At 36.1% G+C, this 20,190-nt stretch overlaps 1 long non-coding RNA gene across 1 annotated transcript; it reads right to left on the reverse strand.

The window, feature by feature from the left end:
• Positions 1 to 7,699: 7,699 nt before the first annotated feature.
• Positions 7,700 to 18,133, reverse strand: LOC121044593 (uncharacterized). Its single transcript, XR_005797376.1, has 3 exons — positions 17,939 to 18,133; positions 13,390 to 13,478; positions 7,700 to 7,815 (listed from the first exon to the last, which is right to left on the reverse strand). It is a non-coding gene; the product is annotated as an uncharacterized LOC121044593 (long non-coding RNA).
• Positions 18,134 to 20,190: the final 2,057 nt, after the last annotated feature.

Here is a 20,190-nt window from a genome sequence, read left to right on the forward strand (position 1 = left end):
AAGCAATGGAAAAAGATACTTTTACTCACTTGGGTGGTAAAATCATTTTACTGAGAGAATAATGTTAGAACATCAGGATTTATGTCTACAGGGTATCTGATTCACAGATCCTGAATTTTTCTTCTATACAGCATGAATCAATGCATCTTTAAAACTTTCATATTTAAACTGTCTATTAATTATATTCCACTCATGAAATGCAGTAAAGTTGCTTTTTTCATTGTTTGATACGCCCATGACTCAGAAAAGAGATCTTAGCAATGGCCCTTAGAACACAGACTGTAGCCATACATTCCAATATCACTTACTTTGTTGAAACAATTTCTCTCTAGTACATTTTACTTCTAATGTGACAATGATGATTGTGTTTGGGGATTTAGCAGAAAACAAGGGTTGAATTGTCACTTATACCACGAAAAGTTGCTAAGACATGTGATGAATCCCTTTTTATGTCTTTGTCTTAGTTTCCACAAATGTACTATGGAAATAATATTAGTCATCTCATAACCTCTTTTTTTTTTTGAGATGTTAGGGGATACACACATATTTTTTAAGCATCTGGGAGTAAAGGAAATGATATGCAATTTAAGTCCACATAGTAAGAGTAAGACAGTAATAGTAAAAGCTACAACAAACTGCAGGTGGCTTTTAAATTTGCTCTCGCTTCTCAGAAAATTGAAAATTGGTGACAAAGAAATTCTTGGCAATTTATAAAAGGAAAATTAATCTTAATGTTTTGCTTCTTGAAGGTAATATTCAATAATAAAAACCAGCCAATATCCAAACTTTTCCACCATGATCTAACTGCCAGAAAATAGCTTGTGAGGTTTTGCTCTGCTAGTTCTTTTAGAAGTGAATTTGCTTATAGGTCTGTGGAAACCTTTTTGAATATAGCCTCTTGCCGGAAGCTCAAAATTATTTAGTGCTGACTGTAATTGCATCTTGGAGGAGGTAAGTGACGGCATGTTGACTAGTATTGCCAAAAATAAGCCTTTTAGGTTTCCTGAGAACACATTTTAAAATACTGGTTTTTGCTTGAAGATTATCTTGCCTGCCAAAGAATCCGTTGGTTTTTTAAAATAAGAAATTATATTTATAAATGTGAGGTGTTGAATTTTCTTTAAAAAATTTTCCAATAACTTGGAAGCTACAAAAATGAGAAGGAAAATGGTTTAAGGTAGTTCAAACCTGTTTCTGTTAATGCTGCAATGTTAATTTCCCTTCGACAGCATTTGTAACAATTTCTTTTGCAAACAACACTTGCAAAGTTATCAGGGTATTCAGATCTCTGCAAATATAAAAACAATGACAATTTCTTATTTTTGTCATATTATGTCCAATATTCTTTACTACACAATAGTAAAAATCATAATCCTTTTTTTTTTTTCTGATGACTGATCTGTTTTTGTCTCAGGAAACCTATTCATGTCTGATGTTACCTACGTCCTGGTTATGGTTGGCATTGCATACCCATATAGAAAAATAATCAGCATAAGCCTATAGAGTATACAGCAATGGGTTTATCGTATTTCATTTTTATTAACAAGGCCAATTATACACTTAGGAACTAGTAAGAAAATGAATCATCTGCCATCATCACTTTCATGGAAATGAGTGTATTTCCATCTTGAATCCATTTATTCAATCTAGTTATGAATCATTCCTGGTAATTTTTTGGAGGGTAAGAAATCACAAACATAGGCTGAGCTTGGAAACTTAATTTTTATATAAAGCTAGGTCTGGAACTGACCTACCTAGATGAAGTTAATCTAATGAAGTTAATCATTAGGGAGCCATGCTATATTCTATACTTCAGATTCATATCAAATCATGAAATTTATTTTATTTTATTTTATTTTACTATGTTGGTTCTGTCTGCTGTCTCAGTAGCATACATGACTTACGCATTATCAGAAATAAGCAGAAGGGTACCTGGGTGGCTCAGTCAGTTGAGCAGCCAACTCTTGATTTTGGCTCAGGTCATGATCCCAGTGTCATGGGATAAAGCCCTGTGTCAGGCTCTGCATGGAGCATGGAGCCTGCTTAAGATTTTCTCTCTCTCTCCCTCTGCTTCTCTCCCCTGCTTGCATGCCCTCTTTCTCTCTAAAATACAAAATACTAATACTAATACTACTAATAATAGTGATAATAATAAAGAAATAAATAGAAAACCTTGAGATTATGTTTTCTAAATTTCTAAGAAGTATTTTGGGTAGTCGTCAATATATTATGCATGGATTATTCACGAAATAAATTAACCCCATTGTATTGTGTTTGTGTGTGCATAAGTATCATTCTTCTCTATTATCTACCAACTATTCCTACTGCCCATTTTAGTGTGCTTAGGGAATAGAGTAGTAGAAATAGAGACACAAAGAATGAGAAGATACACTGCAAAATATTAGTAATATTATCCTAAACAAAGAGGAAATATGCTGTGTGTGATACTGGTCCTATCATTTATATGATATATTGCTAATTTAGAATTTTAATATTAATGCAAAAATGCCACCTATATGTTCAGAGGAAAACGTTATTTTCTGATAGCAAACCTTTATCTAAACTCATATTTGGAAATTATTGTTCCAGTGATAAAAGTTCCAGATGAAAGTTTGCAAAACATCTGCATTTTCACTTTTTACTGGAGTCTCTTGCCATCACACTGACATTGCTACATTTTGAGCTTGAGAAACCACACTGAGTCGGTGAGACTCATATTTCACCTCTGCTGCATGAGTGAATACCATCAATCCTTAACTAGATCACAAAGATAATAATGTGAAAAAGATCATTTCCGTTAATGCAACTAGTGCTTTTCAAAGAGAAGTATAATGTAAAATGAATCCCCGACTCTGGGCTCGATCCCATGACCCTGGGATCATGACCTGATCCAAAATCAAGAGTCAGACACTCAACTGACTGAGCCACCCGGGTGCCCCAATTTGTTTTTTATTTTTTATTATTGAGTTATATGAGTTCCTTGTATATTTTGGTTATTTGTCCCTTATTGGATGTGTTGTTTGTAAATATTTTCTCCTCGATAATTTGCCTTTTCCTTATATCACTTTTTCATTTTGTTGATGGTTTCCTTTGCTATACAGAAACTTTTTAGTTTAGTGTAGTTCCCCTTGATGATTTTGGCTTTTATTATCTTTGCTTTTGTTGTCAAATCCAAAAATCATTGCCAAGACCAATGTCAAGGAGTTTACTGCCAAAGTTTTCTTCTGGGTGTTTCATGGTTTCATGTTTTACATTTAAGTCTTTAATCCATTTTGAGTTTATTTTTGTGTATTGTGTAAGATAAGACTGATCTTTAAAGAGAAAGAGACAGACAGGAGAGATTTCTTTGAATCAACCAGTGAGTGGCACTAAATCTCACCAATAAGTCCTTAAATATCAAAGTAATATGATAGATGATAAAACACCATCTAGATAACCTATTGTTTTATATGAACTTTGCTCTGCTATATAGTCTTTTGACTTATTTTTTTAAGTTAAAAAATGCTTTCACATTTCGAAGCTTTCACATTTCGAACAATTGAGTACATGCCAGGAGTTCATCATTAAATGCCATCATCTTCCCAAGAAATACAGTATTTTTGTTGAAGAATTTTGCTACATGTTAAAATTGAAGAGCAACTCTAAAAGAGGTAAAGGTAACTCTCAATTTATCAAGGAAGGGTGCATAGATGTAAGAACAACAAGACAGAATTTTAAATTAAATTATATAAAAAATTAGCTCTTTTATCCAATACATGTATGGCTCAAATTTTAGCCATTATGCACTAAGATTAAAGGTCCCATGGCAAATGTTCCGTTTGTTTAATATTACATTAACTTGTCTATCGTCCTCAATGGGCTATGCAGTCCTCAAGGACAGGCAGTATATTCTGTTTATCTTTATGTACTTCTAGTAAAAAGAGCAATATATTAGGAGAAATAAATTAGACCTTAATTGAGGACAATCCTGTGTCTACAGCCGTCAGACATGGCTATAGAGGAGACACTAGTAGGATGCTCGAAATATCACTGAACATTTGTTGAGGAAATGTGAAAATCCCCAGTAAAATTAGTTAGGCTAATGTCTATGTAAAATGATGACTGTTATCCAAAGACAAAGAATGGCAAAGTTTCAACAGCTGACATTTCTTTTTGCCTCTAAAACCAAACCAACCAAAGACAGTTGCATAAAAACATAAATTCACTTAATGGGCTTTCATTTCATCATAACACTATACTAAGAGAATTAAATAACTATGTTCTCTCCCCTTTAGAAGTTCATAAGTGATGGTGCATATCAATTTATAAACAAATGATTGAAGATATACAAATGTAACACAGAATAACACACATTCCTCTTGAGCTTTGTGTCCAGACAAACTTGAATCAGTTAACCTTTGCTCTTATGGTTTTTTTTAATCTAAGAGGAGAATGAAACACACACATTTAAGTTATACTAGATTGATTCATCACTTCATGGCAACAGAATTATCCATGTAATCTAAGTGCCTGATGGAGTGCTGAATAAATGAAGGAGTTAACACATAACTGATTTTTCTGTAGATTTCTATATGGCTTATATCCCCTTTTGATCCAGGTATAGTTTTCCACATAGTTTTCCTCTCCAGTGTACCTTGGCTAGGAAAGATGGCCTATAGTTTGAAAAAGACCTTTAAAGGATACTAAGAAGTAATGTGTGAAATGATCGCGTACTTTAGATTCGAGAACTCTCCTTGTAGGAGATCTGCTGCATGTAATTTGGATTGCCCTGCATATAAGAGGCGGCACCTTAATGACTTTTAAGGTTCCCAGCTTTAATTATCAACAGTTCTAAGATAGAAATCTTTCATATAAGTTTGCCAATTTGTCTCATTTTTGATACCAACTAAAATTATTTTGCAACATTTTTTTTTGTTCCAAACAAATTGTGCTTCATATGTCTAAATTTCCTTCCCAAGTACCATTCTGTCAACACAGTCTGTCCTTGTGAATTTTTATTGCAGATTGGTATTGGCATAGTGCAGGACATATTGGAGAGAAATCAGAATGTTAGTATGCGTTTCTATAAAATATTTCCTTATAGTGCCTCACATCAGCTATAATATCCTATGACTCCAACAGTATTGCAGTCAAGGAAAATAAAATACACGGATATTATTTTTGTAAAACATAATTGCGCTTCTTTAAATGACCGATGTTTCCACACTTAACCTTTTTAAGAATAATACAGAATTAATTTTAAAGAACAAAAAACCCATGGAATAACTTTTGTTTACACAAACGGATTTCAAAAATGAGTCAGCTCTCAGAAACCTCACTTTTTCCCATATGCCTGTTTGTCGATTAGATCTGTTATTTTTTCCTTTAAGAACTAATTCTCCAGACTTGGTAAGACAATTTTTTGGTAGCAAATAAAAATATTTCCTCCTTGTACTTGCTTTATTCCTTTCCCATATGTGTCTGTGATCTTTATACATTTATTTGTACTCCCTATTTAAACAATGTTGTAAATTGTATTGGAGGAAAGAAAGAAAGGGGCCAGAGATGTGGTAATTTACTATTTCCTTTGTTTTGTTTTCATTGCAATTTCTTTTCCCACTCAGAAACATTTTCCCAGAGTATGATGTTTGCCTAGTTTAAAAAAAAAGTTACGGAACTGAATAATGTAGGCATAGGGAATGATGAAGACAATGTCTCATGGAGAATCCTAACTGCCTATTTGAACAATTTGAAGGATTGAAATATTTTCTTATTGAGTAAAATTAGCTCTATATATCTATTGCTAGAAATGTTTATTTTAAACTCATAAAAAGTTCTGCTTTGTTTGTAAAAGTAATACCTGCTGGGCTTCACTGCAATTTTCCTTAAATACCCACAGTTGTATTGTATATATTATCAGAGTATAAGATTAATTATTTATAAGAGAAATGAAATTTATGGAAAAGTGACAAAAGAAACCAATACTCCCCTTTCAACAGAGCTATGGGGCAGAGGGGAAAAAAATAACAAGCAAGAAATAGGAACGTATAGGGCCCAAAAAGGGAGGAAAAAGGATGAGGCCAATTCCCAGTGAGCTAGAAATCTAAACAGAGGGTTGATGGAAATTAAGGTGGGTGGATCAGGGTAAAGACTGGTGTGGGGGAAAAGTTTTTAACAGAATCACTAAGGGAGAGTGGAAATTACAAAACACTGGAAGTGAATGTGGTCACATGGCATAGGGAGCTGGTGCGTAGCATCTTTCGGACAGTAAAATATTTCTCCAGGAATAGTTGTGTGCCTTGCAAGGGTCCTTGCAGACTGTCTTGAATGGGTATTTGTTTTCTGTTGTTGTACAGAAAAGTACCCAAGTTTAGTGGCTTAAAACACAACCTGTTTACTAGTTCAAGTTCTGTAGGTCAGAAGTCTGGGTAGGCTCACGTGGGGTTCCCTGCTCCGGTTCTCACAAGGTTGAAATCAAAATTGCGGCCAGATTAGGTTCTTATGTGGAGGCTCTGGGGGAAGAGTCCATTACCAGGCTCACTCAGATTGTTGACAGAACCCAATTCCTTGGGCCCATAGGTCTGAAGTCCTTTTTTCCTCACTGGTTGTGAGCCAGGGGACACTTTTGGCTCTGTGATGCCATTAGCATTCCTTCTCACAGAGCCCCCCTCCATCTTCCAACCAGTAATGGTCCATCAAGTCCTTTTCATGACTGAAATCTCTTTGGCTTCCTATTTAGCCACCAGCCACAGAAAAAATCTATTTTTAAGGGCTTACCTCATTAGACCTGGCCCACCCAGGTCTAACCTCCCTATCTTAAGGAAACTGGGTCAATTGATCTATAACCTTAATTATATCTGTAAAATCCCTTTTCCAGGTAACATATATAGTCATGGGAGAGATGTCCCATTGTGTCACAGAGGAGAGAATTATAAAAAGTAAGGGCTATCGAGACTCATTCTCAGAAGCCTGACTACCACATCCCTTCTGGAATTTAGATGACTGGATATTGTCAGACATTTATACTGAACTCCAAAAAAGCACGATTTTGAAAGTTGACGTAACGCAATGATGCTTCTATATGATCAAGTAAGGCTAAATCATAGATTCTCCTTCAAAATTAAAAAAAAGTAAAATAATAATTACTCTGAACCAGCAATCAACAAAAGAAAGAAAATAGCTCCATTCTATAGTCTTTGAAAAATGGTTTTCCAGGAAAAAAAAAAAAATGACCGATGTGTTTACAGTGGTTACTACTCTTTGCCCATATTTCTTCTCAAAGAAAGAATACATGGTGGAGGTGAAGATAAGTGGGCACAATTTAAAAATCTCACTAACGATTCCCCAGTTTGGAGACCAGCTGAAAGGCAGGGTGTATAGAAAAGCTTGGAGAAAATATGCAGATAATTCGCTTAGTGCAAAAGCCGTGCTAGGTCAACTCAGCAACTTCCCAGAGTCAGAAAATCGCTGTGGCTTGCCATCAGCTTTTTCCAGAATGGGAAGCTGGCTAGAGGGAGCTAACTATGAATCCTAATTGCCCAGAGCTAATTATTCCCGGTAGGAATAAAAGACCTGGCAAAAAGAAAGGAGGAGAGGGAGAATGACTATTATAAATAAGATCCTTCTCCACCATGGAAGAAGAACCTCATCTAACCAAAACCCACAAGCTTACCTATCATTTCATCATCACGTACCTGGGAAAGGGCTGGGGAAAGCTCCCGGAGAGGGAGAGGCAGGTAGTGAAGGAAATTGAACTTCTGAGGCCTGATTATCTCTGTCTGGAGAAAGTTCCATGCATGTCATTGCCATCCTGAATTGGAAAGGATTACAGGAAGTCTGTGGGAAATACCCATACAAACACAACAAATAGGTCTACTGAACACCCTTGCAAAGTTTTAAAAACAATTTCAGAAGGAAAAGCAAACACCAAGCCCATCAACCACAACTACTCAGAGCCCTAGCTCCGGTTCCTCTCTTTGTACCGTCAGCAAAGGAAATGCATACAGACTCCAGTCTTCAACCTGAAGATAATCTAAGATAATGAGAAGAGAGGCGGGGGAAATTAATTCTTAAATAAGTAACTCAAGGTCTTAAAGCAGTTTTCATGTTAATCACCAGTAGGATAAAGAATCTGATAGCCTTAACAGTGCAAAGCAAGGCAAGTTTTACAGGTTTGTGGCTGAACTAAATACAGTGCATGTGCCCTGTTCTACCCCAGATCTGTTATATACTCAGCAACCTCCTCAGCTGGTCATGGAATTCTGGGGCATTAACAAATGCTACCAACTGAGGTCCTGAAGCCAATGTCAAATGTGAGAAACAGATCATTCCGCATAATTTCCCTGTGATATTATATGTGAAAAGTGTCCAGCAAATACTTTGCAAATTACCTCACAGCCTTTTCAGCACATGCTTGTTTTCAACCTATCATTATAGTCTGTTGAACAAAAAAATTTTGCCTAACCCTGTAAATCTACAAACATTCATTCTAAAGCATTCACAAACTTAGATTACAGTCAGTGGGAGTGAGCAAGATGGGGGAAGGGGGGGGCGGGAAGAGAAGCTCTTAATTACTAAAATTAATAAGGTTTGCTTCAAAGACATGTATAAAACTCTGTAACATAACGTGTTTTTCTGAGGCACATGTGATATATTTTCAAGTGTTTATTCTATATCAGGTTTCAAAAAAATCCGAAATTCATAAAAGAGCATTGCTATAGTTAATGCATGCTTTGAAGAAATTTCTTTTCTACTTGATTATTTTGAAGAGAGATTAAGCCCTATATCCATTTCTCAAGTGGTGTTTTCATGGGCATTTGCTTTATAAATCTTCTTTAAACTATATATCTGTTTCTTATGCATGTGTCTGTGTAAAATCTTTTGTATATTGTAATTCACAAGTAAAAAAAAGAGTGTACAAATGAAATAAATTACAAACAGAATACTTCCAAGTCCGTCACAATTTCACTCCAGATTTAAAGCACATTTATGGAACAGTCTGGAGGAAAAGAAGTTTTTTTTTTTTTTAAATCAGTCTTTCAGATGCTGTAAAAGATAAATGAAGGAGTGATCTTCACCCCAAAGCCAAAAAACATACATTACAAACACAAGAAAAGGTAGACTAGGACCGATTTCTCTCTCTCTCTCAAAAAAGAATCTTCTAAATTTTAATCAGTGAATAGTTAGGAACCTTCCTAAAAAGAGCAGACTCTGTCATAGAACATATTTTAGATTTCAAGTAATCAAAAGTGTGTTTTCTTGGTTTATAAAAAGAAGAAAATGATGTTTGGCTACAAATCACACAGTGACACAAGGAAAAAAAACAAGACAAAATGACATGATATATAATAATGCTATCTATTTTAAACCTTTCAAGACGATTCTAAGTGTTTCATTTGAAAATCTTTTTAATGTGGGGCACCTGGGTGGCTCAGTTGGTTAAGCATCCGACTTTGGCTCAGGTCATGATCTCGTGGTCCGTGGGTTCATGCCCAAATCGGGCTCTGTGCTGACAGCTCAGAGCCTGGAGCCTGCTTGGGATTCTATGTCTCCTTCTCTCTCTCAGAACGTGAGGGGGCAGGGAGAGGGCCAGAGAGAGAGGGAGACACAGAATCTGAAGCAGGCTCCAGGCTCTGAGCTGTCAGCACAGAGTTGAACACGGGCTCGAACCCATGAACAGAGAGATGATGGCCTGAGCCGAACTCGAATGCCTAACCGACCGAGCCACCCAGGCTCGCCTCTAAGTGTTTCATTTTAACAACTTCAATATTCTTAGTGCTATTACAAACATTTAAATTAATGCTGTTAAAAATAAATAACTTGGTTTAGGAGAATGTTGGAACCAATTAGATGATAAATGAGTTGAAGTAGTAATACATTGTTAACTTGAAACTTTTACCTTCCCAAGAAAGGTAAATGCAGGACATTTCCTTAGCAAAGGGAGGGACAGTTTGGGAAGCAGGAATGAGTGAGAATAACACTCATGTATTTTGATTCATGTCTTCTATTTACATGATCATATTTTTCTGTTTTGTTTGGAATACATATATAATAAATTATATTGATCAATTTCTTATTGTTTCACCCAGTAACATTTCTGGAACTAGCCTTTCCTGATCTTACTGCAATGATCTGTAGATACTTTGCAAGATTCTATTTGAAATTAAAAAAAAAAAAAAAACGTTTCTATTTCTGTATTCACAGGAGATGTAGGTAAATAGCACTTTTTTGGTACTCTAACAAGTTTTTAATCTGATGTATGTTGGCTTTATAAAATGAATTGCACAGCTTTCCATTCACTTTTGACTGGAAGTTTTAATACCTTTGGAATGATTTTTTATTTAACAGTTAAACGAAGTTCAATTGTGAACATATCTTGTCCTGGGGTCTTTTACATGTTTAGAATGTTGATGACCTTTCCAAGTTTTTCATGGAAATTAACATATTCCAGTTCTTTCACTTCTTGAGTTAATTTGGATAATTTATGTTTTGCCTTGAAATCACCTATTTCCTTTAGAGTTTCAAGTAGATTTACAGATAATGAGATCCCCTAGTTCTACTGCTTTCATTAGGATATGTGTTACACCTTTAAGAAAATATTTACACACTTGTCTACTTTTCTATCCCTGTATTTTCTTTAATCAGATTTTAAAGAGGTTTATATAATTCATATATTTAATTCAAATATTCAAAAATCAATGTTTAATTGACTTGCTCATTTTCTGTTTCTTTCAGGTCCTATCTTTAATTTTTTTTAATTGTTACTTATTTTTGAGAGAGAGAGACAGAGACAGAGACAGAGACAGAATGCAAGCAGGGGAGGGGCAGAGAGAGAGGGAGACACAGAATCCAAGGCAGGCTCCAGGCTCTGAGCTGTCAGCACAGAGCCCCACACAGGGCTCGAACTCACAAATTATGAGATCATGACCCTCGCCGACGTCAGACCCTTAACCGATTGAGCCACCCAGGTACCCCTCAGTTCTTATCTTTATCAACTCTTTCGTCTTAATTTTTTTGTATCATTTTTCTGTTTTTCTTTACTGCTGAAGACTGTTACTATTTTCTCTGTAATTTTTAACATGAAGTATGAACCTATATTTATTCTTTTAATTGATTTATAGATGCTTTAAAATTTCACATTTGATTTCCTTTCTGACTCAAGAGCTATCACAAATATTTCTTAATTTCCAAGTACTACTCTTGTTAATTTTTAATTATTGTTAAACTTACTGAATCATAAGACAAAACCACCTATAGACTCTTCACTTCTTAAGTTTTATCAAGACTTAATCTCCATCTAAACTTTTCTTTCTCTGAGTTGTCTATCTTGCCTGTAGGAGCCCCTGCCCCGTCACATGACCCCTCTAGAACTGTAGATTGAATTCATCTCCTTGGTTTATTTAAGGAATTAGATCTGGCCTTGCTGCCTGTGACTAGTCCCTGCTCCTAAAAATCACTCTACTGGCTTCCTGCTAAAACTCAGTCCAAAATCCCAACATTCTTTTAGAGTCTACTAAAACCAAAACTCTCCCTATTGCTTGATTTCTTCACATTCCCACATCTTTTGACAAGTCACTTTATCATTCTGTGGCTGACCGATCACTGGGTTTAATAGTCTTCAGGAGACTGGCCCCATTCCTAATAGGTCAACCCTGGGATAATGCCCGAGCATGGGTCCAGCAACTATAACTAGGAGGATGCTCTCTAGAAGAGAAAGGAAATGTTGGTTTTTTTCTGCCATTTTCCAGCAATTGCTTATCATCTTCATTCTTGGCTACCAACTTCTTCAGCGGGGTGATAATGAAGCAAGATGCAATTAACTTGAAATCTTTATTTTACTTTTCGATGAGTCGTTCTCTGAACTCATTTTTTTCCAGGCACATGTTGATCTTACTATCTCTGTACTTCATGAATTTGTGATTTTGACCAATGAGGGGAAAAATCCACAAACAAAACAGATTGCCTTGGTATATCAGATTTCATCGTAAGGCCAAAAAACACAGGAAAACTTCAGTGTTGTTTTGTCCTAAGATTTTAAACATGGACATAGTTACCTTGAGACTAAGTGATTTTGATGGGAATTTATTTTTCCTTATGTCTCTTTTTCTTCAAATCCTGTGGGTTCAGTGATTACTCTTTTTAAAGAGAGAAGGTAGTTTCAACTGTTATTTTAAACCACTTTGCTTCATTTTGTATATAATGCTTTAATTTAAAAATATTTTTGCAAAATATCCAAACTCTGGCCTAGTTCAATGCACATTTTCTGACTCAGAAAACCTTCCCCTGCCACGATAATAAACTGCATTGATAAAAAGGACTTGCAGCGAGCTTAAAAAACACGGCCATATGGTTAACCTGACCTGGTTTTATATGATCTGAGGTTTCCCAAAGTAATATAATACATGTTTTGCTCTGATTCAGAGCGAATCAAGGCTTATTCCTGATTTGGGTCCAGCTCATGTGGGAGTCTTAATGTGGGGGAAGGTAGAGAGATGAGCTGCATTCTAGAAGGCCATGATAAAATGTACATCTTGGGATACTGGTGGCATAATTTGACATCCTTTATTTGTCTAATTTGCTGTAGTTTTCAAAAGTATCTGCTCTTGGATCGCAATTATACAGCCTTCCTTCCCACTCCTTCAATTTTTATTAAAAAAGTCCTTTATAAATACGGTTTGCACCTGTAAATAACTTCTATAACCAATGAAGTAAATGGTGATATATGTATATAATAAAATACGCTGTAATTTTACATTATTATACCTGTGTTTAGAATTACCGGTAATTTTTACGTTTCTTCATTGCAATTTTTTTTACTTCTCAAATTATCAATAATTGGCATGTGTTATTTTTGTAGTCAGAACGCATCGTGCTTTGAAACACACTTCATGAGAAATATAGGGTTTAATTTGTTTCCAAATACTCCTACTTGCAAATAGCATGTAAGGGAATATATGAGAAAACAATATACAGTTAAAACATTAAAAGCAGTTTATTTGGCTTGTAAATTACTATAGAGCCAAATTTTAAAAGCAATCATTAAGTATGCATTTATACAAATCATTTATTTTTTTACCCTCACAGTAATTATCATTAATATTTTACAGAGTAGATTATATAAATATGTTTAAGAATAAATTATTGTCAAAAATTATCATAAGGCTTATTGATCTTGTGGGCACTTGTTTAAAAATCATATGTCCTCATTGGTTAGAAAATAACATTTAAATGCTTCTTTTAATGCCATTTGCTATCTGAATCTAAATTATGTTCCCCCAGCACACCATCTCAAATGGAATCCTAGCATTGCCTTTCAATTTCATCACATTGCCCTGGCAATTTACAAGCCCTCGTTCCAGGATCACAATCCAATAAATCATGTATTAATGATACACATACACCATTTCTTACCTTCTCTTCCCCCCTTTGGCCTCCTCTGCCAACACTCCCCTCCTCTCTCCTTGTTCTTATGCGGTGACTTTTCTGGTTTCACTCAGCAACTAGAAGACATCAGAAGAGAATTCCCTTATCTTCCCATGACCACATCCTCTTATGGTCTGCATTGGTGTTCTCTCCTTTCCTAAGTCCTTGCTCCTTTCTACTTTTCACCTTTCTACTGGATCCCATGTGTTCTTGGGCACACAATCATTTCTCCTGCAATTATCCACTCCTGTTACAAACACATCATGAGTCTTTCCCTCTGTAGAGTAGGGGTTGTTTTCAATAGAAACAAGCAGGAATGGCTTTTATTTACACATGCCTCTCTGGAGGGCCGATTTCTCTTCAGTTACTGCCACATTTCTATTGCCAAGGGAAAAACTAGTTTAAGAAACTCAAGTAAAGGTTAAAGACACACCTGCTGCACATCAGGTTGCATGACCAGGTTACTCAGAGCCAAAGCAGGATTTTGTAGGGAAAGGATAAGAGAGGGGGACATGTGGTTTGGCTCAGGTAGCAGCTTTCATCTCCAACACCTGTAAAACTTGCTGTTGGGACAGTGGAAGATTGTTCCAGTTTGTCATTCCTACTAGCTGGTGTGGTTGGCACAATGACATCCCAATAACTGTCAGAACAGTTTTTTTTCAAGAGCTGTTCAGTAAGCCTGTGGTTTGTTGGTTAGACAAGGTTCGGGGGTGAGAGGTTTAACAAAATGGAGGAAAGGGAAAAAAAAAACAACAACACCAGAAAACAGAAGCAATGGTTGAAACCAGGGAAACTGGGGACCCTCTGTCTTATCTTTTTGAATCTTTGCACTCTCTTCTCCCCTGTAGGAGAATCCATGAAATTATTTTCCATTCTCTTTATTGTCTTTAGGGCCTCACCTCCTATTTTGTCTTAAACTAATCAAGCTTTCTTTCTCAACACTCTAGTGAAAATCCCCTTGTCAATGTCTTCAATGACAGCAATTTTATCAAATCCCATATTAAACACTCTAAATTTTCAATATCATTTGATGCTCTACAATTTCTGCCTTGTTTAGAGAATAAGATCCCTCTGGAAAGTGATTTTATTTAAAATTATATATATATATAAAGCCCACCAAAATAAATCTTTAGGTCACTAATGACTTCATCATTGCTAAATCCAATGGTAAATTCTCTGCCCTTGTCTCAGTTGATAAACTCACATTTGACTCCATCGGTCTCTCCCTCTTTCTTGAAACACTTCTTCATCTGTCTTCTGGGATTCCTCATGGTCATGGTTTTCCCGGACATTTTCTGAAGTTATTCACTGACCGTTTCTTCTCAGTCTCTACACCTTTGTCTTTTCTTCCTAACTTTTACATCTCTGAGGTTCACGTTTTCTCCCTTTTCTCCTTCTGCTTTCCCTCACTTTCTAGATGATCTTACCTAGTGCTGTGGTTTTAAGTAAAAATGTACATTTAAGCATTTAAGCATTAATGCTTAAAATTTACATTAATGCTTAAATTTACATTTAAGCATTTAAATGTAATCTTTGTGCTGAGGTGTCACTCTCAAAGTTATACATCTAGATCAAAAGTTAACCTTGAGTTCCAGACTCCAGACTTTCTCTCTCACTCCAGAAGGCCAGGGCTTTCATTGTCTGGTTCACAGCTCTGTTAGTAATGTCTGGAATAGTGCCTGACATATGACATGTATTCTATACATTTTTTTGTGGAAGAAATGACTGAATGACTCTTCTGTTTTTCCTCCAGCACACGACCTATTATCTATTCGTAAGAGTTTCATTGTGGAACATCCTATCTCTTACCAATAAGGTAGTAATTTAAGACTCTTTCTTAGAAGTCTTTTGTGTGGGTCAAAGTTAATTGATCATTAATTGAATTGACCGTTCCTCTGCCTTTCCACACCACTTTGCATCATTCCATTCCTTTGTCATTCCAAATATCATTATTGGACTGGAATGTTAGAGTAGTCACTGGTGTATATGTTAGGTGTGTCATATCAGGATGCGAGCCATTTGAGAAGTGGAATCATGTCTTATGTACATGTTTGTTCCTGCCACCTAATCCCATGTTTGGCGTATTGTAGAGGCAATGACACTTTTGTTGACACCATAAATACAGTTTTTTTTCAGTTTGCATAAGCAGATTTCAAATCTGTCTCAAAATTTCTTTTCTTTCCCTGGTTTATTAGTGCACTGAGCTAGCTATTCTTCCAGATTCCACAGCCAATTCTTTTTTGTTGATTTGATACTACAAGATGTTTATCCCATCATCCTATCAGCCATAAGAGTCCCATTATAGCCATTTCTGTCTCCTCATAAGAGAAGAAGAATAATCATTCTGTCTTGGGTTCCATTCTGATTTGAAGACTTGGGTAGAAACCACCACAGAAATCAAAATAGAAAACAAATGTGCATTGGAAGGTTTTAGACTTCTTTGTAAATACAAATTAATTTCTCTTTAGGGTCTGTGGTATTTTTCCCTATGAGGTGCTATTTCCCCGCTGGAAAAAGAAAAACAAATCAGAAAAGCAGACAAAAATATTTATTTTTATATATATATAAAATACAGAATACCTTGAGGGAGGTGGTTTGAAATTTTGGCCAAATGAGACATAATGTATATATTATGTTAAAATATTTTTAAACTGCAGAAAGCCATGGAAAAATGTTTATGACCAAAGCTAAAGGAAAGAATGAATATATAAAATTGTTTTCCAGTATTGTCTGTTATTTATAGGTTTGCACATGTATAGATGAATAAACATCTTCACACGTACTTATGGGAAAAGAATGCAAGAGAAAACTAGAAAGAACTACATCAAAATGCTAGTTGTTTGCTCTGGGAGGTGATTTTATTTATGTATATTTTTTCTGTATTTATTTTTTCTGGTTTTTTTTATGTATTTTCAAATTAGTCCAATCATCTTATATGTGTTGTCATAAAAATATATTACCCTATAACCGTAGACGAACTATAGAGTTCCCGTATCTTTACATTTAACTTAGTTAGCTGTTTTAATTTAACACCAACATTTGCATTTTCATTTAGAAATTTTTCTCCTGGTTCTCAAAAGTGATACAACTAATAGAGTATCAATGGAAGGCATAGTGAACAGAATTCACTCAGAAAACCCTGACTTTGGTCCATGCTCTGCCACAAACTGAGTGTCATTCAGAAGAGACTGAACCTTTTTTGGCCATCAGTTCCTCCATCTGTGACGGAGAAGGCTAGGGCAGATGACCTCCAAAACGTGTCTTCTCATGCACCTAAGCGCTCATTATATAAATACGATTCTATGAACAATTTTGTACTATGTTACTTAACTCACAATGAGGAGACTAATTCCATGCATTTTTGGGTGCTGTTTGAAATAATGATCTCAAGAGTGTCTGGAAAAATCCAATTCTACTTAAATTGGTTTTTTTTAATGTTTTATTTTATTTTTGAGACAGAGAGATACAGAGCATGAGCGAGGGAGGGTCAGAGAGAGAAGGAGACACAGGATCTGAAGCAGGCTCCAGGCTCTGAGCTGTCAGCACGGAGCCCGATGCAGGGCTCGAACTCAGACCGTGAGATCATGACCTGAGCTGAAGTCAGAAGCTCAACCGACTGAACCACCCAGGCGCCCCTAGAAAAATCCAATTCTAAAAACTGCAGTGTGACAAATATGGCTGAGTTCAACATCAATCTTGAATCTTTGGTTGAGAATTTCTCCTTCCAGATATTCTAATGGAAACCAACCCTACCGGCATAATTTTTTTCAATGCCCATATATGCTTCCGCTATGATTCGGAACTTCCTAGGTACAAGCTACAGTTAAAATATGTATGGGAGGACGTTAAATTGTGGACATCCATAACTGTAATTTCAAACACTTATTTTAAAAGAGACAAAAAACCCAAAAGACTCCAAAAATGTTTCTATAAGATGGACTGCCTTAGGTATACAGGAATTGCACACGTGCCAAAACGTACGTGAATAAATGGAGATGGGCTACAATTGATCAGGGCTCATCCATTGCCCGCGGCAGGTGGTTAGAAGGTAGCTGCAGGAACTGTAAGGATGCCCGAGGAAGATTTAAACTCCTTGCAAGCTGACACCTTTGGGCTCCTGCAGCGTAGGGGAGAGACGTACAGTAATGAATACGTGCACCAGGCAAACTCTCTTTAAAAAAAGTGATCATGGGCTAAATCCAGCTATTTTTACTAACATTGCTACTGTGATTTGTTCTTCTGAGATTTCCTGCCTGATTGGCTCCCTCTCTGGGGATTGACCTTCTGTGAGAAGAGGGAGGGTGAGCTCCCTGAGGAAGCAAGGGAACTAAAAACAACAGAAGTGAGACGCCCTGCTTGGAGGGAAGTAAGGAGGAGGTTAAGCGCCTCTGGTAGGACAGTAGAGTGGGTTGCTGCCCACCCACTGCCTCCAGCAACACATCAGTGAAAACCAGGGCTCGGCTTTCGTAATAGCTTGAATAATAACAGTATTTATAAAACATAGCTCTCTAAAGAACTCAAAGCACTTCCCACTCACAGTCTTACTGTGTCTGGGTGGCCCCAGATCCTCGACCCCAGTTAGGCAGGAAGCATAAGGAAGAGAGTCCCGAGTCCTAGCTTTGGAGGACTTTTTTTTCCTCCACTGCTGTAGCATCTAGAATCCAGGGAAGCCGAGGCACTTCGGTGACTTTCTCCTCGTGATGACCTTACTTCCTCACAGCTTTCCATTTTTCTTCCCCTTAGGTACAAAAACAAACATTAAAAAGAGACATGTACATTTTCTAAAACTGTCTTAATTTTGAAACCTTGTTTCTTAGCCTATTTCTCCCCTTCCCAATGTAACTTCTCTTTTCTCTTTTCCTGGGTATAATTATGCATTGCCTTTTTTTTTTTTTTTTTTTTTTTTTTTTTTTTTTTTTAAATATACGTTGCCTTTTGAATGGCCTCAGACACACAAGCTGGGCCCTATAGAGTCTATATTAAAAAGTCACTGTGGAGTGCCTGGGTGGCTCAGTCGGTTAAGCATCTGACTTTGGATCAGGTCATGATCTCACGGTTCGTGAGTTCAAGCCCCGCTTCGGGCTTTGTGCTGACAGTTCAGAGCCTGGAGCCGACTTTGGATTCTGTGTTCCCTTGTTCTCTGCCCCTCTGCTCGCACTCTGCCTCCCTCTCTCAAATATAAATAAACATCAAAATTAAAAAAAAAGTCACTCTGATTTTTAATTTTGGTTTTTAAATCTCTTCATTCTCATGCGTGCTACACCACATCAACTGCTTTTCAAGAATGAGAGACTGATAGAATCCAAGAAAAGGTCAATGTTTAAACATTTTCATAATAAACATGAGCATTACCAATAGCATAGATATAAATAAGACTTCTGGCTTCTTTTTGCAATATTCACACAATCTTCAAAAAATAGTCATCGATAATTTTTTTAGACTTCCATAATCTGACACTCATTAATGTGCTATTCTATTTCTTTGAAATCCAATTTATTCTACTTATTTTCTGCCACCAAAGTGTTGTTTTACTCACCCATTTGCCCACCTTGACAGTGTAGAAGCAAAGACTACCAAAGAATGGAAATCAGTTCAGGGACTCATTTTCCAAATTCTCCAAATATGCGTCAAGGCATGAATACATCCAGTGAAGAATGTTGGCTAAAAGACGATGCGTGCAAGATGATTAACTTTTTTCTTTAATTTGGCATGTATATATGGCTTAGTAGAAGAGCTCCTATCAATGAGTGGCTTGGAAAAGAAATCATGACAAGTACGGGACACTGCCTGATGGTTTCATTTGTTCTGAGCTCGCAAGTAAAACATTGGGGAACATACAGTATAAATAAGATGTGAAAATGTGCCCACTCACAAATAGCTCATGCCTGTTACTCACCGATTTTCAAATTATGGATGCTGTCTATAAATAGGATTTAAGTTTATGTAAAAATGAAAACACTATCTGTTTATCTAATTAAAGGACACTCCATTTTGGACCCAGAAGTGGTTTTGAAGAGCTCATCAAATGGCCTAATTTTATGGAAATTTAAATGTCTGGCACAGAAAATTACCCTTGTGATAGAAATGTCAGTCTCAGCACACATCAAGCTTTATCCCCACAATGTTCTGCCATTCGTGCGACCACAGGAATGTTGGTGTGAAAATACATAGTTATATAACATATGTACTGAGCCATCTTGGAGAATTTTATAACGCACCATTTATTTATTTCTGAACATTTTCCTGGATGCTTTTCAGAAGTCACTGCTAGAGCCAAAGTTGTCCTTGTCCCTAGACAGACCTTGCCCAGTATTCAATAAATAATCACCTAAATGTGAGCATGATTTTTAAAGTTCTAATGCCTATTTCCTTGAATCAATCTGGATGGAAGAAGAAAGTGAACAAAATTGTTCCAGCATGTTATTAACATTCTCATCTTCATGTGGAAATTCTTATTTAAAAATCCTGGAGCCATATTTTTGGCCCAAAAAAAAAAAAAAAAAAAAAAAAAGAAAGAAAGAAAAAGGGAGCAGATGTATCCAAATTCTCTCATCCTGAATATGGTATTAGAAAATACAAATAGCTTAAAAATAAAAACTGGAACTTTACATTATGATTCTTTAATTGGGATTAGCAAAATAGTTTTTTAGAACTCAAAAAGAAAAAAATACATGTGGTATTTTTTCCTTCTTGACAATAATATGCAGTATTCAATGTGATTTTCCAAACAAGATCACAATTTCTTGGCTTTCATCACATTAATATCTCTGTATCTATAATAACAGCATG

Source organism: Herpailurus yagouaroundi, unplaced genomic scaffold (genome assembly GCF_014898765.1).
Source record: "Herpailurus yagouaroundi ecotype Mexico unplaced genomic scaffold, PumYag 188, whole genome shotgun sequence".
Taxonomy (NCBI): Eukaryota; Metazoa; Chordata; class Mammalia; order Carnivora; family Felidae; genus Herpailurus; species Herpailurus yagouaroundi.